Below are 16498 nucleotides of genomic sequence, written 5' to 3'. Positions count from 1 at the left end.
CTGGTTAATTAGTTGGAATTAGATGCAGCTCAAGTGACAGAAATCCAAAATGAAAGTAGATAAAATAAAGCCACTTGTTTCATTCTTTCACATAAGCAAAATCTGGGGAATTGAGTGCTCTTATGTTTTCCAAGATTAAAAGGAATCTGGATATTATGTCATCAACATGTAGCTTTTACCTCGTTGTCCAAGAAGGCTCTTCAAACTCCAACATCCCAAATTCACATTCCAACTGGAGGCAAAGTTGAATGATAAGAAATTGTGCATCATTGAGGATAAAAATAGAAGCTACTGATATATACTCCCAAGACACAAAGAATAAACATTTTTGTTTTCCTTACATTCATTAATCCAGGTTAATTTAGCTGGCTGCTCTTCACTTCTGTGTCCACTAAGGAACATGGATTCCTTCTTCCTTTCTTCTTCTTCATCATTCCTAGTTTTAGTTTATACAGCTGAACCTGGAACATAGACATGCCCACCTTGAAACTCACATGAAGGGGAAAAAGTAGAACACATGAACAATTTTTCAAGTCCTACATCTAGAAGTGACACATATTAATCATTTTACTCATCTTTTGTTGGCAAGAATATCATTATATGGGTACATTTAGAAGTGGGGGGCGCCTGGGTGGCTCAGTCAGTTGAGCATCTGACTCTTGATTTCGGCTCAGGTTATGATCCCAGGGTCATGGGATCACGCCCCACAAAGGGCTCCAGGGTGAGCATGGAGACTACTTATGATTCTCTCTCTCCCTCTGCCCCTCCCCTCTCTCACATACTTGTGTTTTCTTTATCTCTCTAAAACAAAACAAAACAAAACAAAACAAAATACAAACAAACAAAAAAGAAGTGATTAAGGGAGGGTAAGGCAGTATCGGCCTGAGCATCTACCTCCCAGCTACAAATTTATTATTATGGAAATATAAAAAACAAATTTTACTTTTTATTTAGAAGTCTGCTCTATTCAAAATGGTCTATACATTCCTTTTCAAGTCACATATAACTGACACACACCAAACTTTCACTTTCTGGAACATAGTTGTATTTCTATAAAGAAATACTAAGGAACACATTATTTGAAACTTAAGGCTTTAAAAAAAGAGGACAAAGAATTATGAGATGAGATAGGCATTATTGCGATTAGTGCATGAGGAAAAAGCAATTTCGATAAGGATGACATTAGGAATGACAAATGAAGAAATGATATAGAGAAGGGTGAGGTAAGTGAGTTGTAGCAGAGTCAGAGATGTGACCTGGGACAGAATCATGAGGATCTTTGAGGCCACACTGAGGATGTCACATTTTATTCTGAGATGCGAAGCCCTGAGATGACCCTGAGCACAGAAGTTACTGATTTTTCTTTTGTCACAATAGGGCTAATCTAGCTGCAAAGTGACTAGTTAGGAGGATATTACAGGAGTCCAGAAGAGGAAGGATGATGTTGGCCTTGCAATGTGGTCAGATACTGGGCAAAGTCTGCTGACGGTTTGGATGCGGTGGGCAAAACAATAAAAGAAATCTCAAGTACTTTGAAGCAACTGGTAGAATGGATGGAGGCACTATGGACTGGCAAGGGAAACTGGCAAAGGATAAGCAGTGGAGACGAAACCAGGAGTTATATTTGGAACATGTTAAGTCTGAGTTGTAGATTTCTATCTGTGTTAACTTGAGCAAGTAACTATATCCCACATTTCTTGCCTATAATTTGAGAATAATAATATTATCAACTTCATTAGTTAAGACACCTTTAGAATAGTGACTACAACATAATAATGGCACAATAGGGCTAAACAACAGAAAAATATAAATGCCAAAGAGAGATCATTGGGAGGGAAGTTGGGCATATGAGTCTAGATTCAGACAGGCAGTCTTGGGCTAAGGGTAGAAACGTGAGGGCTCTAGCATCTGGGTGGTATTTAAAGCTCTAGGAGTGAGGGAGATGACTTAGGAATTGAGTGTAGATAGAAAACTAAGGAGCTCAGATGCTTAGATTGAGAAATCAATCCAGTGTTTGGAAGTGAGGAAAAATGAAGAAACCTGGAAAAGGAAACTAAAAAGAAGTAACCAGTGAGGGCATAGGAGATCCCAGTGAATAGGATGTAAGACTTTGTGTTTCCAACTTGACATACAGTGGGCCCAAAGGACCAAGACTAAATTAATAAATGGAATAAAGTGATATTTTCTTAGTGTAGTGCTGAAGTTAAAGGGGCTGGTATTACACAGACATAATTGGCTGTAACTGAACACATATTGACAAAATGTGACTCCACCCCTTATTTCACATTGCCTCAGAAGCATTTGTTTTAAAATGTACCTTAAAATTTTGTCAGAAATCTATATCGAGACTACATGTTTATAGTCTCCAAAAGTCATCATGACATAGGTTCACATATAGTGTTCTAGCACCACCATATTCTATAACATGTCAAAGATCCCCAGAGGGGTTTCTCTCTAACACACTCAGCTCTACTTCATGATCTTTCTTTTATTGTATTTAACCTTACTATTAGAAGCTCATTCCAATAATAGAGAAGGGAGAAGCAAGATTAAATATATTTATATCTGTTTTGGTCTTCTTACCTTGCCATTGCATACCTTGCAATCGTTCTGGGATTCAGAACCTCTTGAATATTTAGTTGAAGGAAAAACTGAAAGCCATTATTTTTCAAAATAAAAAATAGTTTGGGTTTTGATTTGAAGCGAAGTGTGCAGGTTAAGTTGTAGCCTATCAAATCAGTTTTCTCAATATCAGGTGTTGTGCTTTAGAGGTAACAGCCATGTAGTCTAAACAATTTTACATTTTCTTGGCAAAACATTTATGTCATATCATGGTAGCTTAAAGGGTCTGAGTCCAAAATGGAATGGACTAGAATTAACTAGTAACCTAGGCATGATTGGGAAATATTATTTTCCTTCAGAAGGGCAAGAATTCAATTTAATTTTCTAGAAAAGGTAATTTAGAAGTAATACTGCAGTATCTATGTTCATGCAAATGTAAGCAAACCAAACACATGCATGACACATGCACACACACACACGCACACACACACACATATACACACTTTTAACATATTTCTAAAAGGTGAACTAGGACAGGAAAGGACACTGTAAGAAACAGTAAGATCAGACCAGTGACATTTAATTTCCAATAGCACATTGCCAGAGCTAGAACATAAGGATAAATATTTAAGTTCCATGTAATGTTATAGACCAAGAGCTCTGTTTCTCTAATCAAAACTAGTACAGGGACCTGCCAGTTGCTCAACCTCATGACCTAAGGTGATAGAAGATTCATAGCAAACTAAAACCAGCTGGATAGATGTGTAGAGTACACACAGCTGACTCCAAATCCTTGAATGGATGTACAAACACAAATATGCATGTGTACACTGTGCGTCTGCTTCCTGTCAACTGCCCTCATTAGGTGGGATAAAGGCTCAGGCACACATTTAATATAATTGCTAGTAAATATGGTAACTATTTTCTTCTACTAAAGTTACAAAATTCTTTGAATTTTATATCAGGGACTAAATTTGTAATGGAAGATGATGTTTGATGGTGTTTAAATGCAGAGTATGTCACTTTATAAAGCATAGGCCTCTTTTAAGTTATTTTTTTTTAACTTCTTGACATGTGTCACAATTTGGAATTCTGCTCTCATGGGATAAATGCCAGATTACATGGTGTAGTATTTTTATCCTCTGTACTTTCGCTGTAGAAGCATACAACATCAAAGGAGAGGCACATCACTCACATCAGCAGAAAATGGAATAGGACTATAATATGCTGGCTTTGATCTTGCCTTCTCGTAATTATCTTGGCTGCATGCATGCATTGAGAGTAAGATTTGAATTAATAAGGCCAAGAAATCTTAGAAAATGTAAGAGGTATCCCTGAATATAAACCTCACCTATCTTCAACATGATAGATTGCAGTGAAGTCTACCCAGTTGTGAGTTGTTAATTTAAAGCATTAATCGTGAAATGTTATTTTCTCTTAAAACTTGTCACTGCTATATTTAAGACAGCAACGCTGGCAATTAAGACATAATCACTTTTAAGTTCAACTCACCTCTAATAAAGAATATTTACCTAACGTTCATCTGGTTTCATGTGGGTTTTCACACCACAGGACCTAGGGTAAAAATCATTAAATGTCTTTTTTTTTACGTCATCATTGCAGTTCAGTCCACTCATTACAAATTACTAGAATATTGCCTCAGGAAAGATATTGCTTTTGATATGGAAAGTAAATCAAATCATCAACATCTACATGGGATCTATAGACAGAGTATGGGGATATTATATTCTGAGCTAGTCTCTTCATTTTCCTATTTGCTTGTTTACCAGTGTCGATTGTCATATTGGCTGAGAGGATTCTATCTTCCCCTACATGAGTAAAAATTACCCTGTGTATTGGAGGTTAATAAGGTGGCTGTGTTTCAGAAACATCAAAGGCCAACACACTCTAGAGATTAGAGAGATTTCGGCAGCAAAATATTTCTGCAATATGTGAGGATTCAATTCCCTTTGTACCTGATTAGCTACCACACATGAGAGGCGTAGCCCTCTGTCGACACCAAATAGTAGGTGTTTCACTCACATAAAGATGTCTCACAAGACATTGTGTACTGTCCTAACTGGAGACTGCTTCACCTACAGTAATTTCAAGACTGTTCCTATAAACTTGTTAACGAATCTGTACCTGAAATAAATTAGAACCAAAGTATTCCATTTTTATGCACTAAACGCAAGTTAAATGCTCATGAATAGAGCCATCAGATTGAATAATATGGAAGGCAGTCTCAGTTCCCCTCAAAACCTTATACCAAAAGAAAAGAAAAAAAAAAGATGTTCTAAATCTTAGAAAGCAGGGTTAGAAGCCATTTGTGTAGCAAACTGACAAAAGAACAAATTTCTCTGAAGAAACGTTTCCTCTCAGGATTTAAAATAGCTCCTAATTCTCTCTAATGACCCAAACTCATTTTGTAATAAATTAGGGTTGAGAAATAAAGAATTTCCTTCCAAGAAAACAGCAGCCACAACTTTCATATTTTTTTCAGTGTTGTGAATTCTAGTTTGTGGTATAAACAGTAATAAAAGCATTTGCTTCCTAAAAGTGGTGTTCGATTCTATCTAGTGACTTTCCGAGAGAGCTAAATATACAGGATACTCTTTCACTGATGCTCCTATATACTAGGCCGGGAAAGCTGAAAATAAAAAGCATTGCACAGTTGTGATAAGGAATGATACATATTCTTGTCTCCCATTGCAGACTTCCCATATCCCTGGTTTGTGCTTTGACGTGGTGTGTTTGCCTCTGTTTGGTTATCTGTAGAGTGGGCCAGGAGCCAAACAAGAATTCAATTCCAGTGGAAAGGGAAGCTTTGTTTGTACCCCACCTCCTGAAGTGCTGACAAGCAAGAAACCAATCATTCTCCTAAGTATGTGCTAGCTTCCCATGGAGGTTTTATTTTTCACTCTGGGTAAAATGAGAAATGTTGAAAGTTTACAGACCAACAATTAGCTAACCCAAAGTAAGCATCTAGTCTTTAGTAACAGGAAAGCATCTTAAAGGAGAGGTAGATCTTGTCACCACTGGAGTTAAAACGCTGGAGGAACTTGCTAATTTAGGGGAGAAAAAGGCATGTGAGCAGGTGTACCACCACAATCAGAAATATTCTTAAAACAAAAGAAAGAGCACAAGTATCATTAAGTAGGCTATCTATATCCAAAGAAGGAGTAAGCCTCAGCAATCAGAGTTGGCCTCTTGTTGCAAAATTCATATGGTCTCAGTAGCTTGCGGCCCTGCCAACCAAAATTCTAAAAACTGTTTTTTTTTTCCCCCTCTCCCACATCGCCCAAGTTCCTTGCAGTCTTAAGTGTTGGAGAAAAGGTCACCAGAGTTAAAGCAGTGGCTGGGAGGACTTCCCATATAAGCAAAGCCCATTCCCAGTGGCTGTTGCATGTTCATTTTTCCAGCTGAATGAAATCCAACAAGAGCAGGCTTGGATTCAGGCTCACATCAGTCCAGTCCCTTCAGCGGGGCCTGGATATTAAAGTAGGGGTGATTTAGGGAGCTGTGTGTGTCGGCATCCATCAGCCAAGAAGCGCAAAACACTGCTCAGATCTGGGAAGCCCTTCAGCTTGGCCGCGTGCTCTCACCACCGCCTAAGAGTATTTGAGCACAAGATTTCTTTCCTTGTGCATTGAATGATTGTGGTGCACTCTTCGAACAGAAGGAAATATAAGACATCCAGAGTGGTTTAAGAACACCAAAGCTTCCTTCTCTGGTTTTTACTTGAACATAAAGTATATTTAAAATGCCTAAAGTTATTTTATACCAGAAATGTACAGATTCCAATATCAGCACCAGATATAAAAGTAAATTATTTCAGTAATAGAACGTTGTGGTGCAAAAACTCCTCGACAAACAACAGCTCCTTCATGATCTCTAAGCCTATCAATTACATTTTATTATTTCTCTGAATTGTGGCATTGAAAAAATTTTAGTGTTAGGTTGTTTATAGCACTTGCATATTTCTTCAGAATGCCTAAAACAAAGAGACTTTCCTGCAAATGACAGACTGTAATTTCCATATTTCAACAAATCTCTTTCATTTCCTAAATAAACAACAGAAATTTCTATCTGAGGTCCCTGTGACCTGATGACTCAGCCAGTAATTCAAACTCCTAGTGCCTCATGCAAGCAACATTTTGGAGAACTGTGGATTTAAGGGTTGTGCTGGAAAAAACAGCCATTTCAGAAAGACAGTGGGTGAATTTTCATTCCCATTAAAAGTATTCCCATATAGGGCTGATATTTGACTCACTTGTTTTCTGTCAATAATTTCGGGAGAGACAGAACTGATTAGAAGCTTCAACTCCAGTATTTACATCTCTGACTTTGCCCATACATTTCACTTAAAATATAGACACCGGGGACATTCTATTCTGAGCTATGTAAGGGGAAGGGTGTGTTACTGTTTTATTATTGCTGCCAACCACATGGCATAATTTCACAGGTGTAATTATTACCCTGATCCCGGGCTTTTCTATTGAATTAAATATTGCAGATTTCTGTTCCCACACCAGCTAAGGTGACTTTTTTTTTTTTTGTAATTTTACCAATAATACAGTCTATCAAAATAATTAAACATAAATTCAAGGTAAAAAGAGATTGTGATTTTTTTTTTAAATGTTGAATCCTGACCTGAAGTGAAAAATGTTAATAAATACAAAAACATTGTTGCCTCTCCAACTGTCAGGATTATCCTACTAAAAGATGCATGATAGTCGTATTAAAATCTCAAGACATTTGTGACTTTATAAAAAAAATAGAACTAGAAAATTTGAGATCAGGAATATATATGCATGAAAACTACATACAAGTATTTTATGTTTCTTAAATGAAAACAGGGAATAGTAAACTAAATAAAGAGAAGAGATATGAGGAGTTATGCACTTTGAAATATTTACAATTAATTTTTATTTGCTAAACATTGGAAAATTTTTCAGGAATTTTTTCTACAGAATTTAAGTAGAAACCCTTACAAATCTGCTCTGGTTAGTGTCTTATCTGGCAGGCTATGTGCATAATGCCAAAATGCTTCATTTACCTCATTACCTGGGATACACAGAGGTTTGTATCCTGCCTCTTTGGGCCTAATATAGTTTTTGAGAAACACCAAGTAACTAAAATATTTGATGTGAAGTAAAGGCTTTAGGTGATCTTTAGTTAACCTATACAACTCAATAGGTATTTCTCAAACACCCTCAAGAGACACTAGCTTTACTTGTGATATCTTTTGTCACAATAGTCATGGACCCTCTAACTGACTGCTAGCTCATTCTATCTGAAGTCAGAATCAGTCCAAAAGCAAGGTTCTCTCTTTGTCTTCTCTGCCTCACACCTTGCGTCTAGTATAGTTGACACTTAATAAGTAAACTACATAATTAGAAAGAATACAGAAAGATCACTTTATGTAAACAACGTAAATGTATTAAGCAAAAATAAAAGTTTTTCAACCAGTGTGGATGCAATGGCGCAGTCAATAAACACAGTTAAGCAGTCAAAAAATAATAATACACACTTTCCATTTCTCTTGTATCTCAGTGTAGAATATACTAATATGGACTTACCTGTAATGGTCAACCATACTTGTAAATGTCTCCATTCCATGCTTTTGAATTCTTACACAGACTATAAGTACTACAGATTCTCTAATGGATCTGGTTATCCACAAAGACTGAGAATATTTTTGTTAGAAAACCCTCAACTTGGGGGCGTCTGGGTGGCTTCGTAAGTTAAGCGCCTGACTCTCAGTTTTGGCTCAGGTCATGATCTTGTGGTTCTTGGGATGGAGCCGTCATCAGGCTCTGCACTGACAGCACGGATCCTGCTTGGGATTTTCTCTCCTTCTCTCTCTGCCCCTCTCCTGCTCTTGCACTGGCTCTCTCTCTCTTTCTCTTTGAAAATAAATAAATAAACTTAAAAAAATAAAGAAAAGAAAACCCTCAACTTGGCCTGAAACTTGATGTCAGGCTGTGGCAAAGTTGTAGAAGCAAATGCTGTCTTCTTAATCTGAGCACTCTTTACTTTGTCTGCAAGTAAACCAGCAAGTAATTCCTAAGGAATTTTGGTAACATTTGCCTTGATTCGGCAATGTCTTTTGTTTGGGGTGTGGGGAGCAATTTCTAAATGACCTCAATTTTTTTCAGATCACATGCCTATCATTCCTGGTCGTCTTTGTAAAGCAGATCATATATGTTCCTGTGAGTCCTTTCAAATTTCAATTGCTCATTTACATATGCTCTGAGATCTATAATCTTACCAAGTCTATTGCTATTCAGTTCATAAAATATTGTTTCAGATAGAAACACTTGACCTCTAAGAAGAGTCAGTGAAAAAGATGAATGTTGTATTTGACCTTACAGTGCTTAGTGTCTAGTGAGAAACACAGAAAAGTAAACAAAAAAATCAAAACACACTATGATAAAGTCTATGTTAGGTATAATATAGGATTTCAAGGAAGCATATCACCTAATCCAAATATGGAGGTTCAGAGATGTCTTCTTAGAGAAAGTAGAAGTCTAAATCGAAGTCTGAAGGATCAAATGAAACCTGAGGTAAGTTTGAAAGTGGACTGGCTCATTGGAGGGTGGAGCAGCTGGGCTATAAGGTAACAAACTTGGATGATCGGGAGAGTGCTCTAAACAAAAGATTCCACATAAAGGACCTAAGGCAGGAGGAAACAACTGCAAGGGTCAGTATGTTAGAGAGGAGACATCTGGAATCAAGTAACACAGAGTCTTGAAAGTGACATGGAAGTATTTAGACTTCAGTCTAAGAGCAACAGAGAGCTGTTGGAGGAGATTCTAGGAGAGTGGTGACAGGACAAGATTTGTGTTTTAGGAAAATCACTTTGATAGGGGCGTGTGCATAGCAGATGGGAAGAAGATAAGACAGAGAGGACAGTAAAGTAACCCTGATCTGGCTGAAGATGGACTTTACCCAGGAAGTGGGGCACACTATGCTCTGGCCCTGGAGAGCAGCGATAAGAACGTACACAGACAGACAGATATTTTTGAGTCAATATCTGAGTGCCTATATTTTCTTTTAAAAAAAAAGCTGTTATAATATATTAATAGGGTTACGTGTTAAATAGAGTTAAAAGATCAGACTGAAGACTAGAAAATGTGAATATGTTGGGTAGCAGTCTTCAAAGCTGGGGGGGTTTCTCCAATAGTTCATTCAGTAAAACGGGTACGTACGATGAAAAGCGTGACCGAGTAGTTGCTCTGGAATTGTGTTTTACAAGTTCAGTGCAGAAAAAGAGATACTATAGAAGTGGGGGACTGATAGCTGTATGGTTTCATGAGTTTATGCCAGGGACAAACACAAACATGTGTTGTGGCTGCAAATAAGAGCAAGTAAATTACAAGAAGATATGTTCAGCTTTTATGGTAATCTGTGATGACTTCTGCTTAGTTATATACTAACTTCTTGTATAGATCAAGAAATGGGTATTTTATAATCCCTAACCCCTAAACACTACAATCTAAGCTTGGGGAGATCGAGAGCAAGAGGTTGCTGATGAGTGGGTTGTGTGTAGAGAAGTTGTAGGGAGGATAAATGAAAAAATGGAGATCACTAGAGGCACCATATAAGTGAGAGCATAAGATAGTCGGAATGATTAAGTAGTTTTTGGATAAAGATTCAGGAATTAGAGTTCAAATTTCTTGATCTGATAGTATTTCTAGATGACAAATCCATGAGATACTCATGGAAATGGGTAGCCAAACTGAGTGTGTAATCTGTGCATCTATGGGTGCATGGGTGGATGGGTGGGTGGGGTTAGCAGGGGAGATCAAAGTTAAGAGCCATGAATGTGGACAGTAGAATAGATAACCTGCATGAACAGCATTGTCACAAAGCATAGTGCCTGGGTATTAAAAAAGGCAATGCAAATCCTTAACTGTGGAGCAGTCAGAAAAACAGACGATGGTAGCAGTGAGGGAGGGCAGGCAGTGAGTTGGGAAGGTAGGCACTTGGGACAGCGTGTATCGTTTAAAACTCATAATTAGGATGTAGCAGAATGCCTTTTCCACCTTTAGATCCTGTGATAAATACCTAGTTAAGAAGGACTGTAGAAGTGTTTCATATTATACAACGTTCCAGAATATTCTCTATGAATTTTGAGAGGGAGGAAAGGATAAGCAGGGAGAAATGAAGCAAAGAAAAAATGGGTATGGGAAAGAAAGCAACACAGGCAGTAACTGGAGGGCTTAGAAGTTTAGGTAGTGACCAAAGATTATAGGAACATGAGATGTCGTGTAATTAGATTAAATGCAATTAGAAAATAATGTTTGAAGTTAGTCAAACAAAGGGATTCAGGGAGTTTTGCCAAAGAGAATGTTCCTTTTGGTAACCAATGGCTCTGGTAGCATCTGAATACACCAAAGAAACTTGAAAGGCTTTTCTCAAAACAGAGAGCAGAGTCTGACATCGCTTTCACATGACTGAAAAAAACAGAAGTTTAATTGAACTGGACTCATTATGAAACCTCATTGAATTCCATTATCAATTAAGAAAGACCTCGTACTAGCATAACCAAACAATAATTTTCTTGACTTCCTCATTTTTTCCTGCTTTTTTTGGCCATGAAGAAGCCAGAGGAATATTCAGGAATGTTGGGATGGGGAAAGTAAGGGAGGATTACAGTTCTGGCTCCTGACTCTACTCCACTTCAGCTTCCCACCCTTTGCTCTTCCCTGTCTCTAAAAAAAGCAGAATAAAGCTTATTTTTAACAAAGTTGACTCTTCTGTCTCCATTCTGCTTATTCAATAATTTTGAACTAGAAAGACCTAAAAATCAGGTCATTTGACCTGCTTTAAAACACCCCTAGAATGTGAGAAGCAATCTGAATGAACTTTAACAGTGCCTTGCTGAGATATATTTAACCACAAAATGTTGGGGTTGCTTAAAGGAAAGATAACATGAAAATTATTCTGTTATCTTTGTATTGTCTAGTACTCACCCCTGTCTCCCAGTGGTCTTGAGTATGGCAAGGCTGAGAAGCAGACTGCAGCCAGTATAAATTCCATTAAAATATTGCATTAACCAGAATTTGGTCCTGAACAGAGAGCACCACTAGCTGAAAAGATGCTGGAGCGTGATGAAAAATTTAGCTTATGTTGATTAACTATCTTGAGAAATATAATTTTTGTGAACCTTTAAATTATTCTGAAATTAAGTTTTATAGTAGCTGTATATGTATATGGGCATATTTGTGGGTACAAAAGAGATGAAGGTAGCTTTGCTGTATACTTTGCCAGACAAATTTCTCTGACATTGTCACAAAACAGGAATACTTTCCCCCCTCTTTAATATTGGCTAAATTTTTCCATTAAACTAAAATACTGAGTTTGATTATATAGAAATATCTACCTGTGGCTATTATTTTTTTATTTATCATTTTGTGTAACTTGATCTTTATACAATGTGAATGTCAACTGCATATGATTTTGCCTTTTGATGTTAAAAGCTTTTGTCCATTGGTGGGACAATTATAATGATAGCATTTTCAGAGTTAAAATGTATTTTAAGCTGCAATAGAGCATAATATTTAGGGAACTTTTAATGTGCCAGTAAGTGCTGAATTACATATTTGAGTTACCCCATTTTATCTGATGACTCTTTTATTTGTAGAGTTTAATAAATATTTCTTAAACTCTTCAGAGTAGACGAGGTCTCCTTTATCTAATTTCCTCTTCTGGGATTCATAAGAGACTGTACAAGTAATTCTACACTATTACTAAAATTCTCAGACTAAGAAATCCAACAAGCTCTCAGGATAACACATTTCAGTGTTTAACAACAGGTGTATTGAGAGTTTTCACTACTTTCTTCTAGCATTTTTAACTAAATCTATATCTTGTTGTTTGTTTCACTGTGGATATAATGAATAACAAGACAAACGGACAAAAGTATTCCTTCAATATCTGAACTTCACACTTGCTTTGTCTCATTCAATCTTTTATAATGATTCCTTGTAATTGGGAATACCTCTCTTGAAAATGCTTAAATATATATATATATATATATATATATATATATATATATATATATAACAAATGGAATGGAATGGTACCCATAGATAAGAAACTTGGGTATAACTAATTTGTCTTGCTTCATCAAACATTGGGTTCTAAGAATTTCAAAACAGGGTATACTTGCAAATGAATACACTGGCCATAATATTCAAATTGTTTCATTTTCTTATACAGTCCCTGTAAAAATGATCTTTAAGGTTTTTGTGTCATCATCGATTTACATAAAGTATATGAAATATTTTTCCTACCTTGTGTATAAAATAAAAAATGCACTGGGATCTCTATTGAAAACTTTAAAACATGTAATAGATTCTCTTTTTCTATATGATTTTAGAATAAAATTATTAGTTAATTTCCTATACTATCAACTCTTTATTCTTGGGTACAATAACTAATTTGGATGTAAATTTTAAAAAATAAAAAATAAAATTAAAAAAAAGTTAAAAAAAATACTGAGGCGGGGTGCCTGGGTGGCTCAGTAGGTTGGGCGTCCGACTTCAGCTCAGGTCATGATCTCATGGTCCGTGAGTTCTAGCCCCACATCAGGCTCTGTGCTGACAACTTGGAGCCTGGAGCCTGCTTCAGATTCTGTGTCTCCCTCTGTCTCTCTGCCCCTCCCCTGCTCATTCTCTATCTCTCTCTCAAAAATAAATAAACATCAAAATTTTAAAATAAATAAATAAATAAATAAATAAACAAACAAACAAACAAACACACTGAGGCAAATTACAACCATTTGTAAACTGTACTTATTGTAAGAATCAAGTGTAAAAATAATGCTGTAAGACTTGCAATAGTAATAAACTTAAGCCAATTCAAATCTACTACAGAATAACTAAGTAGTTCCTGAAGACAGTCATGTTTTTTGTCCTTTTCCCCATAAACTGGAATGGTACCAAGGGACCAGGCAGCTCCATATACCTAGGTGGGGTGGAAATAGAAGAAATCCATCAGGAGAAAAAACTGAGGGACACTCAACTTCTATACTTCGTCACCTTCCCAGTACCCTCTCCCCAGCTGCCCCCAGCTCACTCTGCAAGTCAGCAGGCAGAAAGATGCAGCCAGAAAAGACATTGTTTTAATTGTTCATCTGATGTAAGACCCCAAATTATTCTATCTTTATATAAGTTAGTATATTTGTATTGGGGGCTTGTAATTTCAGAACCAGAAAAACAAATATGGGGAAATCTTCATAGGAAAAATATGCTTTAATACTTTTCTCAGTGGGAGAGGATATGGGAGTAGAAGCAATATATAAGTTCAAATATTCAGTGTAGTGGATTACAACCTGTCTAATCAATTGACAAAGGATTTCCTCTAGTGACTAGTCATGGGTCATCAGGCAAGTTACATCAACTTTATGTACCCAAATTTCCTCATCTATAAAATAATGATATTCATAGTTCACAGAGTTGTTTTGAGGAATGTTATATAGTTTTTAAAAGTCAATTGATGGATTTAGAACAACATTTAGTATGCAGTAAGAACTCAATAACTAGTTGTTACTTTATAATGTATTTCACTTAAGATTCACATTCCTGCTAATCTTCTTAAATTATGACTTTGTGATGCAATCATTTTAAAAATATCAGGGCTTCCCAGTCAATAAAATGTTTCCTCACTTAAAAACTCAACCCACTATTCTAATATTCACTTTAAGTTTTTCTTCTATATAAAAACTTGTTTTCTGTTTCCTATCTGAGGTATGCTTATCCATACAATTTCCATCTTTGATTCACAGTGTATAGTATTCACAGATGTATAGCTGGTGCTATACTTATGCTATTTGAACTTTCTGTATTTATATGCAGCCCATGCAAAGATGTTAAGTTGTTCATAACAATAAAACTGTCTATATTTGGGTCCGCATTTTGAATACAACCTAAAAATAAACTCGTTTAAACTGGAGACTAGCTCACTGGTTTAATGAACTTGTTTTTCACTAAAGAAATCTGAGTTCTGAAATGTATTGGTTTATTAGAGGACAACTGTAATCTAAGCCTTGTTTATTCCAATGGATCTCATTCTCACTGTCACCTACCCCAACGCTATTCCTCCACTTCTACTTCCTTCAAACACAGAGGAACACTTCACACACACGCACTGTGGTGTGATTGACTATTCCCATTCACAGTGCCAGTCAAGGCATGTTTAAGATGAATTAGTTTATGTGAAAGTAGAAGTTTGCTATTCACCTACCTATATGTTGTCAGCATCTCTGACAGATCCCAGTGACTTCTACCACTAAGGGCAAGGAAGAAATAATCTATTCACACACTTCTTACAGATCATCTGATCACAGTAATGTCTTCAGAATTATGAATGGAATCGAGGGGGAACAAGCTTCATTGTCTTTTATAGCCATTTAACAATCTCTAAGCTTCACTAGAATCTTCTCATTGGGGAGTGTTCTGCCCAATGTCTTCCTCTGTATTAGTTTATTAATTTATTTGTTACATTTTATCTTGGCGCTCCCTTTGAAAGTGTGTAACAACATGATGCATTTGGTCTGCTCTGTTTAAAGTTAAATACTGCCTTTTTAATTTTCACTTCCAATAGAAGATATGTGACAAATGACATAGTAATTTTCCTATTTCTTCATGTTCATAAAACATTGATAATATGATTTTTACCTTCCCTTTGTTCTCAATTAAATGAAATGCTCCAGTACAATTAATGTGCTCTTGCAATTTAGGTTTTCTTTAGAGGTTTCTCTTGTCTCTGATTAACAGCATTTTCCATCCATTCTGAGAACCCCCGACTGCTATTCAGAATGTTCCATTATGCCTGCCAGCTATAAATACAATTGTGAACCAATATCATTTTAATTGTTTCACTAATAACTTGTTTTAAATGATTCAACAGTCATCAGGAAAGATAAGTGCTCTTGTACCCTGCAGGCTTATGGGCATGAGGGTATGAGGCAATGTAGAGTGCTGTATCAGAATAATGAAACCGTATGCAGAAGATAATGACAAAGCACTCACACTGCTGTAAAGATAAATGAAAACAGTAGATCTTCTTTCCTCAGTAATATAACATCCATTTCTAGCTCCCATTTCAATCATTAGACCTTCCAAACAGATTAATGCACAAATACACATATGCAACATGTCCTATCCTAATAGCCATATGCTCCCATTTTTCCAGGCGGACTGTGAATGATGGAGTTAACGAGCTTTACAAATGCTCTTGTTAATTAACAAAAATTGTTACTTTCTCATTTGAGGGGGGCTTTATAAATTAGACTTAATTACACCAGATAATTGCAACTGCCAGGCACCGAGCAACTCCTTCTCATTCTGTTCTTTCAGTGGCAAATCAACAATTGCAACCCTTGCCTATTTGTGTAGATGAATTTAATAAGCAAACAGCCCTTTTATGTTAATGGTTTACTGGCATTCATGGGCCTGGCAGGAGAAATGTGCTGGGGGAGGGTTTGCTAATGGCAGCACATAATCACATTAATTAAAATATAACTGCCATTTAAAGATTTGTAGTGTGGAATTAGAGCATGTTGGGAACTGAGAAAATCAAGCTAGAGTGCATATTAGCACCATTACTCTGTGCTCTCTGCACAGCAGTCAGCAACCTCATGTGTCATAAATGTAATTTATGAGTGCTATTTGCTTTGAAATATATGTTTTTAGTTCACTCATTAGAATGTAAAAATTTGCAGTGTCTGCTTCAGGAGGTTCAAAATAAATTCACTACAAGCAGAGACCCATGATCTGCTTTTAACACATCCCTCAACAATGGATTTTTTAATTATGACTTTTATAATTTCTTAGAGTAAAACCAACTGTCTCCTTTTCTGAAGACAAATTTAAGACTCAATGCTACTATAAATCGTGTACTTTTCGTTATGCTTATATAATTC

The 16498-nt window shown here is 36.4% G+C and overlaps 1 long non-coding RNA gene across 2 annotated transcripts in view; it reads right to left on the bottom strand.

The window, feature by feature from the left end:
- Positions 1-8356, bottom strand: part of LOC123586021 — a 57541-nt gene extending 49185 nt beyond the window's left edge. The window contains exons 1-3 of one of the 2 annotated variants that reach the window (XR_006706541.1): positions 8145-8356; positions 4075-4137; positions 342-461 (exon numbers count right to left, since the gene is read on the bottom strand). This is a non-coding gene — a long non-coding RNA (uncharacterized LOC123586021). The remainder of the gene's footprint in view (positions 1-341; positions 462-4074; positions 4138-8144) is intronic. The other variant, XR_006706540.1, reaches the window with a different exon arrangement.
- Between the last annotated feature and the right edge of the window lie 8142 nt (positions 8357-16498).

This window comes from Leopardus geoffroyi, chromosome C3 (assembly GCF_018350155.1).
Source record: "Leopardus geoffroyi isolate Oge1 chromosome C3, O.geoffroyi_Oge1_pat1.0, whole genome shotgun sequence".
NCBI classification, from domain to species: domain Eukaryota; kingdom Metazoa; phylum Chordata; class Mammalia; order Carnivora; family Felidae; genus Leopardus; species Leopardus geoffroyi.
This window is presented reverse-complemented; position numbering and strand designations above follow the sequence as displayed.